The 14,631-nt window shown below is 44.4% G+C and overlaps 2 long non-coding RNA genes across 5 annotated transcripts in view; both read right to left on the bottom strand.

Moving 5' to 3' along the window:
- LOC134759549 (uncharacterized) overlaps positions 1 to 12,771 on the bottom strand; it is a 44,786-nt gene extending 32,015 nt beyond the window's left edge. For 3 of the 4 annotated variants that reach the window (XR_010135881.1, XR_010135879.1, XR_010135880.1), the window contains exons 1-2: positions 12,250 to 12,771; positions 9,611 to 10,263 (exon numbers count right to left, since the gene is read on the bottom strand). This is a non-coding gene — a long non-coding RNA (uncharacterized LOC134759549). The remainder of the gene's footprint in view (positions 1 to 9,610; positions 10,264 to 12,249) is intronic. The other variant, XR_010135882.1, reaches the window with a different exon arrangement.
- A 1,276-nt stretch (positions 12,772 to 14,047) lies between these two features.
- Positions 14,048 to 14,631, bottom strand: part of LOC134759550 (uncharacterized) — a 47,189-nt gene continuing 46,605 nt past the window's right edge. Inside the window, exon 4 of the long non-coding RNA XR_010135883.1 lies at positions 14,048 to 14,422. This is a non-coding gene — a long non-coding RNA (uncharacterized LOC134759550). The remainder of the gene's footprint in view (positions 14,423 to 14,631) is intronic.

Here is a 14,631-nt window from a genome sequence, read left to right as displayed (position 1 = left end):
TGCGTCCCATTCCATTTCTGTCCTGCCATTCTTCGAGGCCAGGGGAAGACCTGCCTCTCTGTGAAGCCTCTCTTGACCAGCCCCACAGGAGGCTCTCACTTCTATCACCCTTCAATCGCTGCTGTGACTGTTACTGTGGACACTGTCTCCGCAGCAAGAGCGTGAGGCATTCAGCTCCTTGGTCTCTTCTCGCATGAAGCATGCTGCTGGCATGTGGGAGACACTAGGGCTGTTGAATCAAGAGAGACCGTGCTGTTCCATCCTCCCCTAGACACCACAGTCCAGTTCCAGAAAGAAACCAATGTTTCCTGTAGCTGATCACAAGTAGCTGAGTGCCCAAGAGGATGGTAAAATAATTTCCAATAAGTATGGACTTCCAGTAAGGATGGACTTACTGCAGTCCATATGGGGTCAAACTCTGAATATGAGCAAGTCCTGCTTCCTTAGTCTCCCTCCCTTTCACCCTCAGCCTTGTTCATGCCTACCTACCTCATCACCAGCATCACCAAGACCTCACAGCCATGAGGTCCCTGAAGCCTGCCCTTTGTTCTGGGAAAGTGGCATAAATTTTATTTATTTATTTATTTTGAGATGAAGTCTTCCCCTGTCACCCAAGCTGGAGTGCAATGGTGTGATCTCACCTCACTGCAATCTCTGCCTCCGGGGTTCAAGCAATTCTCCTGCCTCAGCCTCCTGAGCTGAGATTACAGGTGCTCCCCATCATGCCCGGCTAATTTTTGTATTTTTAGTAGAGACGGGTTTTTACCACATTGGCCAGGCTGGTCTCGAACTCCCGATCTCAGGCGATCCACCCGTCTCGGCCTCCCAAAGTGCTGGGATTATAGGTGTGAGCTACCATGCCCAGCCAATTCTTTTTTCCAAGTAAAGCCCTCATTAGAAAAACAAACATCTTGCCTGCTAATATTATGACCTTTCGCAGCATAATTTTGGTATATTTTTATGCTTTAAAAACCTCTTCCCACCAAGGATGAAGAAGAGGTGGAGCAAAGTGAGTGAAAAGATGGATATTTCTGTTACAAACAGGCAAGTTAATCCCTCTCAGAAACCACTGAAGGGGCCTGAAAGGCCTGGAAGAGTAAATGGACCTCCCTAAAGGTACCAGGTCTCCCAGAAGGCAGTGGCCATAGGCCAGCCACTCACAAGGGCCTGGCACTATACAACTGGCCCTGAGCCCATGCAGGGCAGGAATTGGAGGGATCCTCTCCCCCTCGGTATCAAGGTAGGAGCCAATTTATAGGCAGCCACTTGGGCTCCGTTGGGCCACTGAGTACCTTGTCTCACCCATATGTTTTCCCTTTCCTTACAAAGCTGTTTCCTCAGAGGGTTCAGTGAGGAAACCCCTGAATAAACAGAGAGCATGCTGTTGGCCCGAGTTCTCTGAGGTGCACCCCAGGGACGCAACCCTGGGCTAAGCCCACTTCCAGGCCTCTTGCCAGCCCTCCTGCCAGTCACAACTGTTGTTTCCATGAAGTAGTTTCTTTCAACTCCACTTACTTCACCCTCTGAAGGAAAAGCTTATGTCTCCAAACAGCAAGGCAGAGGAAATCTCTGAGGCAGATGTCTACCGAAGGCGCTGCAGCCCTCTGCCCTCTCTTCCAGAAGGCCCTCCCCACCAACAGAACAATGGCTTCAATCATGCCAGGGAGCTCCGCAGGCCTCCAGGTTGGCTTCCTTTCAGTGTCTGTTTAGTTCAGGGGCCTCGTCTTGTGTGAGGGGTATGGGGTGGGCAAAAAGCTGCCGACATGAAAGGCCATAGAGGCACAGACATGGCTGTTATCTCTATTTTATAGATGGTAAAGCTAAGGCTCAGAGGTCATATAGCTGAGAATGGACAGAACCCAGAAGTCCAGCCCAAGTTTGTCTGATTTGAAATCCCAGATCTTAACCATGACCCTCTATCCACGGTGGACCGTTTGGATACATGGGGCCAGTGCCACAAACCAGGTTCACCGTGTGGACAGGAAGGGCCCTGCCAAGCTCAAGGATTGGCTCAAGAAATAAACGGGCTGCACCTCAGGAAGGGGACCAGGGAAAGTGGGTTTCGGCGGCAGCAGATGACCCCATTCTTTGCCAATATTAGCATTGCTGTTTTGCTCTTGAGTTTCAGAAATTCAAGAAATAGTAGACAATCTCTACCACTTGCTGGTGCAATCTTGAGCAATTTACCTACTCTCTGCATGCCTCATTTTTCCTCATCTGTAAAATGGGAATATTAAGAGCCCCTGTCTCATAGGGTGGTTGTGAGGCTCAAGTGAGTTAATATGTGCAAACACCCAGAACAGTGCCTGGCACTTGGTAAGCACTGTATATTGCTGATGAGATCATCACTATCCCCATCTTCATCCACATTACCATCACCTTGGTCTAACACCTCCCTCATATCTCTCCAGGCATTATCGAGCCCTCTTGCTTATTGCTCCCAGAGCCATTAATGACAACTTTAATAGAGTCCTCATCACTTTGTATCGATGCACTGAATATAAGAAGGATCATAATTTTCCATCTCCGTATCTCCAGTGCCTTCTACGGTGCCTAGCATATAGTAGGTATGCAATGAATGTGTCGAGTGCATGCAACACGGTACTTAATTCTAAAAATATGGCTTTCAGACAAGTCACAAAGCCTACCTTTTTTTTTTTTTTTTTTCTTTTTGAGACAGGGTCTCACTCTGTCACACAGGCTAGAGTACGGTGGCATGATCATAGTTCACTGCAGCCTCAAACTCCTGGGCTCAATCTATCATCTCGCCTCAGCCTCCTGAGCAGCTGGGACTATAGGAGCATACCACCCCACCCAGCTTTTTCTTTTTCTTTTTTTTTAAATAGAGATGAGTTTTCCCTATGGTGCCCAGACTGGTCTTGAACTCCTGGGCTCAAGCTTTGGCCTCCCAAAATTGTGAGCCACCACATTTTGCAAAGGTCATCTGATTTTTATAAGATTTAAAAATATGTCTCCCCAGACATAGAGATAAGAAGTACACATGATAATATGTGACAATAAAATTGAAAGGGTTTTAAATTGTTAAGTAGGCCAGGCGTGGTGGTTCATACCTGTAATCCCAGCACTTGGGAGGCCAAAGCAGAAGATCACTTGAGCCCAGGAGTTTGAAATTAGCATGGGAAACATGCTAATTTTTGTATGTTTAGAAACCGTGTTTCTACAAAAAAAAATTTAAAAATTAGCAGGGCATGGTGGTGTGTACCTATAGCCTCAGATACGTGGGAGGATCTGTTTGAGCCCAGGAGTTCAAGGCTACAGTGAGCCAGGATCAGGCTACTGCACTCTAGCTTGGGCCACAGAGCAAGACTCTATCTCAAAAATAAATAAACAAATAAATAAGTAAAAATAAATAATAAATTGTGAAGTGTTGAAGACGTAAGAAATTTCCATTGTGACAATCATTGTATCAAATAATACTAACAAACCCCATCTGAGGTCCTGAGTGTCCTGATGACCTAGAGATCCTCTCCCTCTTCAGCATTTAAAGATTCAGAAGTAGATAATTCCTGAGAAATAGCCCCATGAATGTTGCCCTAAATAAAAAACTTTTCCAGGCTGGAGGCAGTGGCTCATGCCTATAATCCCAGAACTTTGGGAGGCCAAGGCAGGTGGATCACTTGAGTTCAGGAGTTTAAGACCAGCCTGGGAAACGTGGCAAAACCCTGTCTCTACAAAAAATACAAAAATTAGCCAGGCATGGTAGGAGGATACTTGAGCCCAGAAAGTTGAGGCTGCCATGAACTATGATTGCTCTACTGCACTCCAGCTTAGGCAACAGAGCGACACCCTGTCTCAAAAGAAAAAGGAAAACGGCCAGGCACGCAGTGGCTCATGCCCGTAACCCCAGCACTTTGGGAGGCTGAGGCAGGCGGATCACGAGGTCGGGAGATCGAGACCATCCTGGCTAACACGGTGAAACCCCCTCTCTACTAAAAATACAAAAAATTAGCTGGGCGTGGTGGTGGGCGCCTGTAGTCCCAGCTACTCGGGAGGTTGAGGCAGGAGAATGGCATGAACCCGGGAGGTGGAGCTTGCTGTGAGCCAAGATCACGCCACTGCACTCCAGCCTGGTGACAGAGTGAGATGCTGTCTCAAAAAAAAAAAGGAAAGAAAAAGGAAAGCAACTTTTCTAAGGAATCACCATCATTTGGAATGTTTTAAAATGAGCTTTTCAAAGACAGACTCCACAAATCGATTCATGAACTACTAATTGAGCACCTATGTGTGCCAGGCACTGGATCTACAAATATGAGTTAACATCAGGTGCCTACTTCTAAGGACTCTGCTCTCTAGTAAGGGAAACAGACACCTGATCCAATCATTCTTATACAATATGGAGAGTGATAAATAAAGACATACCCACTGTGTTCAGACTGCGGAGGAGGGACCCAATTTGGAGGTCTGTGGATTTTGAAATGGAAGTAGAGATTGGCCTAGGACAAAGGGTACATGTTGAAATTCTTTTCTGGGCAGCTATGATTCAGAGACACCCAGGATTCCTAAGCACACTGCTGCACATTCTAAGAAGGCACAACTATTGCTATTGCAAGCCATGTTCAAGAGGCCAGCAAGAGGAAGCCTCCTCCTGGGCGTGCACTGGAGCTGCCGGCCTGGGGCGGGTACTCCATCCCAATACCCAGGAGGTAGGTATCTTTGCTCAAACAAAGCCCGCACTGTCCCCGACTGCCACAGGCTTCCCAGCAGCCCCAAAGCCCTCCCCACTGGGTCTATAAATAATAACTGAATGTCATCCACCTCACCTTGAAAATGCTCACAACTACCCATGACCTGAGGGAGGAGCATTATCCTGTTGTTTCTGATGATTTCCTTCCTTCAAGCCCAGGCCTGTGCACCCGCTGGTCATTATGGATGTGCGTCTGGTTTTCAAGAGGATGGCTACTCTTTGTATTTAGATCATTATTTTTAAATAAATGAGGTGCTGTGGCAAGTGAAACAATAGTGTCTGTTCTGAATGATAACCCTTCGTTCACCTTGTGTGGCTGGGTATTCCACACTAGGAAGAAATGTGAGGGGACCCATAAAGGGAGCCCTAAGGTTTTGAGCCAAGAGTCACTTCCCTTTTAAGGAAAGACTCTCAGTTCGCATGGCTGCTGGGATATGTTTTCCTCTCAGGGCTAGCTGCAGATCCCTATGCAGATGTGACTTTTTGGAGGTAGCTCCTGTGATAAACTCTCTTCAGGGAATTAATGCATTGTCCCAAATCAGGCTCCTCTGTTTTCAGCTAATCCCCGCAAGTAACCTTCACCTTCTGCCTTGGAGGCCTGAGGGACTTGAAAGGCCACTCCCTCATCTCCCCCAGCACCTGGCACTGCAGGTCCCAGGAAGGAACTCCAGGAAGAGGTGGGCTGGGGAGAATGAGGAGAAGGAAGGCTTGGCAGATCTCTCTGGCACTGGGCCAAACACACTAGATGCAGAGAGTAATAAGCCTCTTTTGTAAATGATGTAGAGCCCAGAAAGAAATTCCACAGCCTCGAGGTGCTTGTTGAAGTGGAACAGGCAGAGGAAGGAAATACCAGGAGGCAGTAGCTGATAAAATGAAGCTCTGTGGAAGAGTCACCAGATTTGTCAAATGGAAAAAGTGAGAACTTCTAAAAAAAAAAATAGAATTGCAGCCAGGTGTGATGGCTCACGGCTGTAATCCCAGCACTTTGGGAGGATTGCTTGAGGCCAGGCATTCAAGACCAGCCTGGGCAACATAGTGAGATCCTGTCTGTAAAAAATTAAAAATAAAAAATTAGCAGGGTGTAGTGGTGCACACCTATAGTCCCAGCTACTCAGGAGGCCGAGACAGAAGGATCACTTGAGCCCAGGAGTCTGAGGCTGCAGTGAGCTCTGATCACATCACTGTACTCCAGCCTGTGTGACAGTGCAAGACTCTCTCTTAAAAAAAACAAATTGTTCTACAATTTTGAACATTTGACCAGCATAGATATTAGTGATTGTTGTAAATAATGGAATTTTAAAATAATAACAACATATTGATTTCTCTCTCATTATAACATATTTACCATAAAAGTTTCAAAACTGTAGAAAAGTATAATGAAAAAATCAAAATCATCAACAATCCAGCCATCCAAGAGCAGCCACAGTTAACATCTGGTACATTACCTCCTCGTTCGTTTGAATGAGGTTTTTGTACAAAAGTCTTATACTATTGTTGATCATAGTCACATATCTTATCCATTTATCTCACAATATTGATTGATGGCCTCCCATGTGTTACAGATACCATGTGTTTCAGCTCCTGTCCTCAAGGAGCTGAAATCCTCATGGGAAGATAGAGGATGAATGAATAAACATGAGTGTATGTCATGTGCCAGGCAGTGATAAAGGGTATCGAGAAAAATAAGGCAGGGTAAAAGGGCTGGAGCATGGGGTACAGCAGGTCGGGTGAGGCGAGGTTACTATCTTTATATGGACTAGTTAGGGACCATCTTGCTGATAAAGTGAGATGCAAACAGAGACTGAAGAAAGTGAAGGAGCAGCCATGCAGTATCTCCGGGCACTGTTGCAGACAGAGGGGACCAGCAAGAGCAAAGTCCCAGGGCTGCAAAGACTGGACATGTTGGAGAAACATTCAGGAGTCCAGGGCGGCTGGAGTGGAGTGAATAAGGGGCAATGTGGTCGGAAATGGGGTCAGAGTTGGGGATTGGAGAGACTCAGATCACAGAAGGCCTGCAGGCCCCTGAGTATTCTGCTGTGTTCCACTTATTGTTATATTGTGAGCATTTCCCTACCTCAATACATTTTCTTCAACAGCGTAAAATTTTAATGGCAGCATGAAATTCCACCACATGGAATTGTAGCTAGTCATGTACCCAAGAGGAAGAGGAGACCAGAGTTGGTGGACAACTACCAATACTGGTTGTGCTGTGCCCCCTTAAGTAGAAAATGTCACGAGAGGACCAATCGCTTAAAAAGGAATACGTCCAATGATACACTTACACAGTTCTGAAATGCTGTTTCTCCTCCTTCACGTCACTATTGCTCTTAAGGTCGTGATGCACCAGCCTATGCGACTGACCATTCCCTTTACTCTTGGGAGGTGCTGGAAGATTCGTAATGACCAAACCAAACTAACAAGAACAGCCACTGATCTTTGTATTTGAAGACAATGCTACTTTTGGTGCATTGTAGGCTGTGGCTTTTAGCCAACACTGAAACGTGTTCAAGTAAATCTTTTCTATCCAACCAGACTAGACTATCTGTCTCTCTGCCTACTTGAGTACATGCATCTGAACTACATTAGATAAAATCAGCTTGTGGTGGGAATGGCAAGTTGTTCATGGATATCTATTCTCCCTTTCCATGGAATAATCCATAACTTGGATCATTTACCTGATACTGGCCATCCAGAACAAAGCTACACATCTCCCATCTTCCTTTGCAGTGAGGCGTAACCACACGACTAGGTTCTGGCTAACAGGGTGTGAGCAGAAGGGATATGTGCACCTCCAAGATGTGCCCTTACTACAAGGATCATGTCCTTCCCCTCCTCCTCTCCCCCTTCTTTTTGCCTAGAATGTGGATGTGATAGAACAGTTTGTGGGTAAGGCGACACCCCCCAGGATGGTGGAGCCACAGAGTACAAGGAGCCTAGGTCTCTGACAACTCTAGCAAGCCAAGCCGCAGACTGCCTTGGACTTCAGCGTGAAAGAGAAATAAACCTCTATGTTGTATATGCCAAGTCTCTGTGACAGCACCTGGGTGTGGATCTAAATTAACGCCGAGTTTCAGGAACTCAGCCAGGTGCAGTGGCTCCACCTGTAATCCCAGCACTTTGGGAGGCCAAGGCAGGCAAATCACCTGAGGTCAGGAGTTCGAGACCAGCCTGGCCAACGTGGTGAAATCCCGTCTCTACTAAAAATACAAAAATTAGATGGGCATGATGGCGAGCGCCTATAATCCCAGCTATTCAGGAGGCTGAGGCAGGACAATCGCTTGAACCCAGGAGGCAGAGGTTACAGTGAGCTGAGATCACACCATTGCACTCCAGCCTGGGCAAAAAAATAAGACTCCGTCTCAAACAAACAAACAAACAAACAAACACAAGAGTTTCAGGAATTCTTTCTGGCCTCCTGCCATGTCAGCAGAGGGCAGTCATGTGGGCATCCTGTCTTGCCTGTCCTGTGCACAGCTGCTCCACAGCAGTCGCCACATGCAGCATTAAGGAATTCATTCCTTAGTCCCTCCCAACATCTGCTACTCATTCCCCAAATGTGTGTGAGCACCTGCTCTGTGCCTGGCAGGGGACACAGGCTTTGGGGACCTGACAATGAATAAGGCTTTTTCTGAAGAATACCAGTCAAGTTATAAAGTTTATAAGCACAAGATGGTGGAGAAATTCAGAGAGCTATGAAATTCTGCTGGAAGGAACTGATGATAAGCTTGAGATGTAGCCATGTCTCTAAAGGTCTGTGAATGGACACACATAATGCCAGCTCCGCAAGAGTTGATGGTGGCTCTGGGAAAGGACTGCTAAGATGATAATGTCTTTTGCAACCTCTTGAATTGCTTTTCATATAAGGTTCTATAAAGTTCAAAAACCCTACCCAAATACAGTGATATAGACTTTGTACTAACATTTTAAAAGGTGATTAAAGCAAAAATGATTTTACTGACTCCCACAACTTTTTTACCTGCAATCCCTGTAACCTGAGGTGCCCACATACCTGGTCGCCATTACTGCTCTTTCATAGAAACAGCTGGATGGTAGATGCAGCTGGGTCCAGTCCAGCTTCACCTCCCACAGTCCCTCACCCAAACTTGCTCCAATCAAACTCAACTCCTGCCTGTACTCTAAGCATGCCTTGGGCTTTCCAGCCTGTGTGCTTTTCTTTTTTTCTTTTTTCTTTTTCTTTTTTTTTTTTTTTTGAGATGGAGTCTTGTTTTGCCACCCAGGCTGGAGTGCAGTGGTGTGATCTTGGTTCACTGCAACCTCCACCTCCCAGGCTCAAGTGATTCTCCTGCCTCAGCCTCCCAAGTAGCTGGGACTACAGGCGGGTGCCACCACACCCAGCTAATTTTTGTATTTTAGTAGAGACGGGGTTTCACCATGTTGGCCAGGCTGGTCTTGAACTCCTGACCGCAGGTGATCCGCCCGCCTCGGCCTCCCAAAGTACTGGGATTACACGCGTAATTACAGTGCTAGGAGTACTGCGCCCAACCTGGCCTGTGTGCTTTTGTTCAAACAGTTCCTTGCCCCTAGGAAACTCTTCCCCCAGACTGCCTGATGGGCTCTCAAATATCACAAGGACTTTCCTCATCCCCTGAGCAGAACGTGTCCTCACACACACATCCCAAACCCCACAGCTCCTTTTTCTCTCTCAAACTCCTAAGTGGCTCTGCCTTACTTCTGACCAGATTGGAAGGTCCCTGGATCAGTGGCTGTGTCCCTGTGCCTTACTCACCTTGGCGTGCCTGCAGCACTTATCACAGAGCTTTGCATATGGGAGGTGCTTAATAAATACTTACTAGATTTGATTAGGTTTAATTATCTCTCCATGGCATGGTCACACAGTAAAAGGGCACAACAGGAGGAGCCAGGGCATAGAGATGACTTGCTTACCTTGTCAGTATGGCATTGGTTTTCTTCTATGTAAAATCAAATACTAATGATAATTCCTGCTTTGTAAGGCTTTGGGGAAGAATATTATAAATGCCAGCTCTCCATACAACCTATAATTCACTAACCAGCTGTGTGATCTTGATAAAGTGTCTTAACCTCTCTGGGCCTCATTCATCTGGGAGAAAAAAAGAAAAATATTGGGTACTGGAACAGTTGGTAATCCATTTTTTAAAAGTATAATTTTTGACCATAATGAGAATCAACTCCAGGCAGATTAAAGATCCAAATGTAAGAAGCAAAACTTCAAATTCTTGGAAGAAAACAGAAAATATCTTTGTGACCTCAGTAGGCTAAGCTGCAATAACTGAAAGACCCCATAATTCATCAGCTGAAAAAACAAAGGCAGTTACGTCTCTCTCCCAGCTCAGCAAAGGCCTCCGGGCCAGCAGTTGCAGGTAGTGGCAGATCCAGGTGGCCGGCAGCTCTGAGCACCTCAGTGTGAGGTTTCCCAGGCTCTCTGGTTGCTGCCATTTCAGGCCACTGCAGGGAGAAAGAGTGGACATTTAGAAACAGATTTCCTCTGATACAAGTGAGGTAGACTTTGCACACATTACTTCCAGACGTACTCCACAGCCGCAGTCTGCTTCACTCTACTGTAAAAGAAAGAAGGGGTGAATTTGAGTCGACACCAGTAGTCTCTGCCATAGTAAACAACCCCTAGAGGAAAAGACTGATATATTTAATTGCATTAACTTTAAAATTCTACTCAACAACAACAAAAAAGTAAAAAGGACAAGCATCAAACAGGAAAAAATGTTGGTAACATATATAACTGACAAAAAGTAGTATCTAGGATCTATGAATAATTCTTTCAAAAGAATAAGAAAAAAATTTGTAATAGAAAAATTTGCAAAATATATAAACAAAAATTGCTCAGAAGAAGAAACCCAAATGGCCAAATGTGAGGGAAAAAAATGCTGAGCCTCATTAATAGGGAAAAGGAAATTAAAACCATAAATAGATACCATTTCATATCCATCAGCTTTGCATGAAATTTTTAGTTTAACATTACTAGAATCAAGAGCAATGCAATTCCATCACTACTGGTAGTTGTATAAATGAGTGCGACCATTTTGGAAAACAAACTGACACGACTCAGTAAAACTGAAGCTGTGCATATCATATGATCCATCCATTCCACATTTAGACCTATACCCTAGAAAAACTCTTGTACCAGGGTACAAGGAGAGCTTACAAGGACACTTGTAGTAATTATTGTGTGTAACTGCAACAACAATTATATGCAGCCTGAATGTCCATCAGCTGGAGAATGGATAAACAAATTATTTGTTCATACAATGAAATACAATACAGATGCTCCTCAACTTATGATGGGATTACATCTTGATCAACCCATTACTGGGTTGAAAATATAAGAGTGCATTTTCAACTTACGATATTCTCAATTTATGATGGGTTTAACTAGATGTAACGTCATCGTAAGTCGAGGAGCATAATGAATGTATATTGCCTTCATACCATCCTAAATTAAAACATCCAAAGTCAAACCACTGTAAGTTGGGGACCACTTGTATAGTCATTAAAATAAATGAATTAACTTGTAGTCCCAGCTACTTGGGAGGCTGAGGAAGGAGGATTGCTTGAGCTCAGGAGTTTGAGGCTTCAGTGAGCTATGATTGCACTGCTGCACTCCAGCCTGGGCTACAGAGTGAGACCTTGTCTTTGAAACATAAAAATGTAAATAAAAAATACATTAGAGCTATATAGATTAGCATAGATGGATATCACAGATATAGTTCTGAATAAAAACAGTAGGTTGCAAAAGAATCATACAGGATGATACCATACAGAAAGTTTCAAAATATGCCAAACAACACCACATATATTTAGAGATACATAAACTTGTAGTGGAAGTATAAAAGAATGCATAGCAGCCTAAACACAAAATTCAGAACATGGTTTCCTAAGGATAAAGGGACGGAGGAAGAGGGAGATGCAATCAGGGCAGGTATATGGGGTGGGGTGGGGTGGGTCAACTGAATTGATACTCTTTTATTTCTTGAACAGTGTGGTGAGTATATATGTATCTATTTTATTTCTTTATCCTTTTTATCTGTCTTAAAATATTGTGTTCCATGATATACTTATGTCATGAAAACATTATTCTGCCATAAAAAAGAAGGAAATCCTATCATTTATAACAACATGGAAGAGATGGAAGGCATTATGCTAAGTGAAATAAGTCAGAGAAAGACAAATACTGCATGATCTCATTTATATTTATAATCTAAAAGAGTCAAACTCATAGAGAACTCACAGAAGGTGGGGGAATGGGGACATGTTGGTCAAAAGGTACAAACTATCAGTTATAAGATGAATATGTTCTGGGGATCTCATGTACAGCATTGTGGCTACAATTAATAATATTGTATTGTACACTTGAAATTTGCTAAGAGAGTTGCTCTTAAATGTTCTCACCACACACGCAAAAATAATAACTATGTGACTGATAGATGTGCTAACTAACTTGACTGTAGTAATCATTTCAAAATATACACACTTATCAAGTCATCACATCGTACACCTTAAATAGACACAATTTTGTTTGTTAATTGTACCTCAATAAAACTGGAAGAAAGAGAAGGGGTTGTGGTAGTCAGCCTCCAAGATAGTCCTGGTGATCCTGGCTTGGTGTTTGCACCCTGTGTAGTTCCCTCCCGCATCATACCAGGGCTGCCTGAACAATAGAAGGCTGCTTAAGTGATGGTGTGTGACATCCAACACTGGGTCATAAAAGACATTGCAGCTTCTGGCTTGTTCTCTTGCTCACTTGCCCAAGGGAAAGCTGTCTGCCACACCGAAGGACACTCGCAGCTCTATGAAGAGGCCCTATGAAGAGGCCCACATGGAGAGGAGCTGAAACTTCCCACCAACAGCCCGTGCCAACTGGCCAGCTATATGAGTGAACCACCTGGGAATCAGAGCTCCCAGCCCTAGTCAAGCCTTCAGATGACCACAGCCCAGCTGACATATGACTGCAACCATATAAAAGACCCCAACACAGATCCAGCCAAGTTGCTCTGAACTCCTGACCCAGAGAAACCATGAGAGAAATAGTAAATGATTATTGTTGTTTTGAGCTACTGAAATTTGGACTGATCTGTTATGCAGCTATGAATAACTAGTGCAGGGTTGTATTGGGTGACCACCAAGTTCCCTTTTAGTTCCAGCATTCTAGGCTTCTAGGCTTCCTCTCACTCTTTATCCCATTTATTCATTCACTCAGCCATTCAACTATCATGTATGAGAAACTCCAAAAGCCTTAAGATTACCTCTGACTTCCTTTAGGATGTAAGTCCTCGGCTGGAAATGATCTAAATAGGCTAATAGTTCAGCAGTTTGGTACCTCTTAGTTTTACCTAGAAGAGATCCCTCTCACAAAAGAGATCTTCCACACTTCATTTCATGCCACTGCAGAAAGTACCAGAACAGCCTCAAGAGGGAGAGAGAGCCTTGTGCCTTTAACATAGAATTCATGTATATTCATAAGCACAGAATCTGGAATTTTATTTGATTTGAACCAGTAAAAAGCAAAGTCATATGTTTTAGCATATATGCTACCTGAAAAGATTTCTCCTGCCAAAATTTTACCTGCTGCTAAATTTTTGCTAACCACACCCACCAATCTCCCTCCCTCTCCATCTGAACTGCACCAGCTACTTTTGATTGTTTGCCAAATCAATAGAGTCAAGAAAACACAAAGACACACTTGTAGGTAAATATACTTAAGAATCAGCCTACCAGCAAACACACATCCTACGAAAGCGTAACAAGAATAAAACTAAAAAGAGGCTTGGCCTGACCATGTCGGCTGTGGGCGAACTTGGGTACATGCCAACTCACACAACTGCCATTAAAAATGAATTGCATTCCCAGGGATGAATCCTGACATGACGCCATTGGGAAAGATGCTTGGCTTCTTTTAAAAAAAAAAAAAAAAAAAAAAAAAAAAGCTTCACTGCTAGCATTGCTCAACTTCTCAGTTCTCTCTTTCCTTCCTTAAATTTCCCATGCGACTTTGCATTTACCTAGTATCATGAAGAGTCACTGACTTGGGATAAGAGGACCTGGGCTCAACACCTGGCAATTGGAAACTAAGGGGTGTTTATAATTTGGGTTTCTTTGGTAGACAGGAGCCCACATGAACTCAGGCAATTTTACTGGAAGGAAACTAAAATAACTCACAGAATGGAAGGAAGAGCTGAACAACCAGGCTCTGGGCAGTCTCTATACACAACTCCAACACCTTTCTCTCCCAGGGCATCTCTCCATAAGATTCAAATCCCCAGCAAAAAGAATTCAGTGGCCTAGCCAGAGCCATATGCCCAACGTTGGGGGTGGGGGATGGAAGGGATCTGAGAGGTAGGACTGTCCTGTGACTGGCAGCCCCACCAGAACACAATGGGGGAAAAGTCAGTATCCAAAAGAAAGGGATACTGGGCTGGCAAAATAAGAGGTGTTCATTCACTGTGCAGCCTCATCTGCTTGTCATGAGGCTCAAATGAGATCATGTACCTACAATCCCATTTTAAATCCCTAGAAAGTGTAAAGTTTATTTTTACTTATTTGTTCACCTCTCTTTCTTGAATTTGAAGTTGATCAAGAGCTTTTCCTTCTGACACTCCTATTCCCAAGAGGCCTGGAGAAAGCGCCTATCAAGCTGCTTGTCGGCTGCAGCAAACCCACCAGCACCAGATCCTGAAGGTCCAGGGTGCTGAGCTCCAGTCACAGCTGTCAGTCATGAAGAGAAACCAGCAAATCACTACCAACACCCAGCCATCTTGTTTGCACTAATAATCTTAGAACAAATGCAACTGCTTGGCCAAAATGAGAGAAGTGTATCCAAAATGACCATTTGTGCCTCCCTGAGTGTTTTTGAGATCCCCGTTTATGAAGCACCCATGGTATAATGCACAGTTATATAGTTCCCAGCCTCGGCT

Source organism: Pongo abelii, chromosome 11, assembly GCF_028885655.2.
Source record: "Pongo abelii isolate AG06213 chromosome 11, NHGRI_mPonAbe1-v2.0_pri, whole genome shotgun sequence".
Taxonomy (NCBI): Eukaryota; Metazoa; Chordata; class Mammalia; order Primates; family Hominidae; genus Pongo; species Pongo abelii.
Note: the sequence above shows the minus strand (reverse complement) of the source record. Positions and strands in the feature narration are given on the sequence as shown.